The sequence below is a fragment of the Corvus brachyrhynchos genome, unplaced genomic scaffold (genome assembly GCF_000691975.1).
Source record: "Corvus brachyrhynchos isolate BGI_N302 unplaced genomic scaffold, ASM69197v1 scaffold643, whole genome shotgun sequence".
In the NCBI taxonomy this organism is placed as follows: Eukaryota; Metazoa; Chordata; class Aves; order Passeriformes; family Corvidae; genus Corvus; species Corvus brachyrhynchos.
Window position 1 is genome coordinate 21905 of NW_008236939.1, and position 3020 is coordinate 24924.

Below are 3020 nucleotides of genomic sequence, written 5' to 3' on the forward strand. Positions count from 1 at the left end.
CTATCAGCTGGCTAGTTTGAATATGGACAATTTTTTAAGCCACTTAGAATTTTGACCTCCTCTGTGGTCCACATTTAAGAATGGACAAAGCCCGGGGGAGCTCCCTCTCTTGCTTCCAGCCAGAGGACTGGTAACTGGCCTGGGCCGGTGTGGGGCCCATTGGCCCTGCTGGGACCTGCTCAGGCTGGGCCGGGCCACAGCCATCTGGGAGCTGATTGGCCCTGTTCTACCCATGCTCCCCCCCCCATCCCTGCTACATGCAGACGGGCCAATCCCCCTCTCCAGTGCGGCTGAAGAATTCCGCTGAAGCTGCCCGCTGCCTGGCAAAGATCATGTGACCAACGGCAATAAGTGAAATTCCAGCCGTAAAGCCTGGGTGAGATTAACCCTTTCAATGCTGTGAAAAGCTGAAAACCTGTGGGAGGAGAAAGAGGAGATGCTTAGAAGCTGAAATTCTGTTGTAAAGCTATGGTGGTGATATATCAGAGTACCTGTTGTAATTTCATGAAAGCATGGGGGGCAGAGCGTTCAAACTGTACTTGTGAGCAACAGCACCTGTGCTGGAATAAGCAAATGCTGAAGCAGCTGTGATTTGAAGAGAAGTTTGAACAGAGAGAGATGGAAGCAATGAGGACTCTTGCTCCAATTGGAAGAAGACCTCAGTTCCTAGAGATACTCCCAGAGATAGTCTTAGAGATGAAGATGAGGAAGACCCTTTGCTCCCACGGAAGGAGAAGGGCCTCTGTTTTTTGTTTCTGAACGGCTCAACCTTAAAATTGTACCCCAGTAGCTCAAGATTGGACCTTCTAAAGCAGTTGTGGGAAAAGCTGCAAGTCGTGGGAGGGGACTCTCACATGATGCGAGCGGAGAACCAGCCCAGGCAGCTGTCTCGTGATACTGAAGCAAACAGAGAACCAACCCGGGCAGCTATCTCGTTGTGATAATATCACCATGGTATGAGCAAGAGAGACTCCTCTTCCTAAATGAACTGAAAAAGGTTATTATGGAAGTGGTAAACAGACTGAACATCTCAAGTGTGTCTTTTTAAATTGTCAGTGGGAGAAGGCAGAAAGGTGGGGGGAGGAGAAGTGTTCTGAAGGTGTGGTATGATTACATTTTTTTTTTCTTTTCTTCTTTTAGGTCTATTAATAAACTTCTTCATATTCTCTCAAGTTTTGTGCCTGCTTTTCTCTTCTCCTGATTCTTATTTCACAGAATGTAAACAGTAATGAGTATTTTGGACCAAACCACTTCACTAAATTGGTGTTTCTGGCCGGTTACAAACAAAACCCTTTACAATGAAAAATGCATGTTACACCCATTTGGTTAAAGGGCCTATTTCACTAGGTGAGTTAAACAGTATAAATAGTTAGTTAAATCATATAAATAAAGTTATTTTGTTTGATACCCTAATCCATTTTATTGTTACAATACTGTTCCCTGTATGGTTGCTACTAGGAGCAGCTGTTGTGAAAAACTTGCTTGTTTGTATCAGAATATTTTCTAAACTTTTATCAGCTGGAAATATCAGTGATGGGATTCTGAACTTGAAAATTTCAGGGTAGTAGATGATTGAGATAGAAGGACTTTAAGTCAGCCCAAGTTTACAGAGTATGCTAATTTTACTAGAATCATTCTAAGACAACTGTCAATTACTTTTCCAGAGGCCTGCAGTGGCCATCCTGCCCTTAAGGAGAGCCCCGTGTAGAGAGAAACTTGTTACTTGTTTATGTTAACTTTGATAAAGGCCTTTTGTTCTTTTGGGAAGATGCATACCATGGAAATGACCACAGCAATAAGCACCAGGTGTGAATGTTTTTCCTTTATCTCCCAGAACGCTGGGAGATGGCATGTTTACGTGAGTGGCTGATAAGGGGCAGAAAAGTCTGCCCTGCCAGGTGTTTGGGGGTGTAGCTGTTTTGCCTTTCCCTCTGCCCATTCCCAAAACTTTCTTAAAGCTTTCCCATGGTAGAAACATATAAATACTGAAGTATGTGTAATAAAGATGGATCCTGCTAGAAGAAGCAGTGGTCTGTTTTTTTCCAAGCTGCTGCAACTTTGGCCTTATTTCTCCCTGAGAAGCTCATTAGTGGTATAATAAAGCTGAATGTTGCCAGTTTACATGATGTCTGTTTTCAACCATTGTGACTATTTCTAAGCTTTCATAAAAGCTAATGTCATGAAGACAATTTCCTCTTGGTTTTAGTGTTTGTTCTTTTGGGTTTGATTTTGGTTGGGGTTTTTTCTTTGGGTGTTTGTTTGTTTGGAGTTCTTTTCCCCGTAAAAAAACACCAACCAACCAACCAGAAAAAACACCACCTAGCTGGTAAATTACTTCATGGTACTAAAACTCATCCTGTCTTAGAATAACACTAAAGAATGTATCCCCTACTGTCAGGGCAGATGGCTTAGTCTTATATAATATGAAACATTTCTTTTCTGATTAATCTGGGACATGAATCATATGCCAAAGATGATGAGTTTGAAAACAAAATCATGTTGCAGAAGCTGTGCTTTATTTGCTTTTTTTTGTAAAGTCATGCATTAATTTCCCACACCATAAGTGCGAAAAATTAGCTCAACTCTTTTAGTCTAAAGCTTAATAAAGAATTGCTTCCCAAATCTGAGAGACAGAAAAACCAGCAGAAAAATCTGCATGCATAGTATTGTGGATATACTCACAGCACACTTAGCCGGCCAGGCTCATAGTTCAGTGCCTTAGAAAGCCCCAAGCTGCCTAGAGACTGCACGGGCGATCTAGCACTTCAGTAGCTCCAAAAGCAGCAAGTGGTAGCTGCAAAGCTAATACCAAGAGCAGTAGCAAAGAGGTAGAAATATAGCTCTCGCTCTATGCTTTAATCCTGCTAGTAGATTTCTCTCGGTCCGAGACAGAGACAGACAGAAGCTGTTAGCAGAAGGGTAGCCAGAGCAAGAGGGGGTGGGGCCCGCTCGGCTCGTCTTTTATTCGGGGGAAGGGAAAGGGGAGAACTAGGGGTGGACCCGGGATAACTGGCCAATCA

General features: G+C 43.1%; 1 long non-coding RNA gene across 1 annotated transcript in view; it reads left to right on the top strand.

The window, feature by feature from the left end:
• The window catches only part of LOC108445224, an 11946-nt gene that overhangs the window by 247 nt on the left and 8679 nt on the right, over window positions 1-3020 (top strand). Inside the window, exon 2 of the long non-coding RNA XR_001860003.1 lies at window positions 816-817. This is a non-coding gene — a long non-coding RNA (uncharacterized LOC108445224). The remainder of the gene's footprint in view (window positions 1-815; window positions 818-3020) is intronic.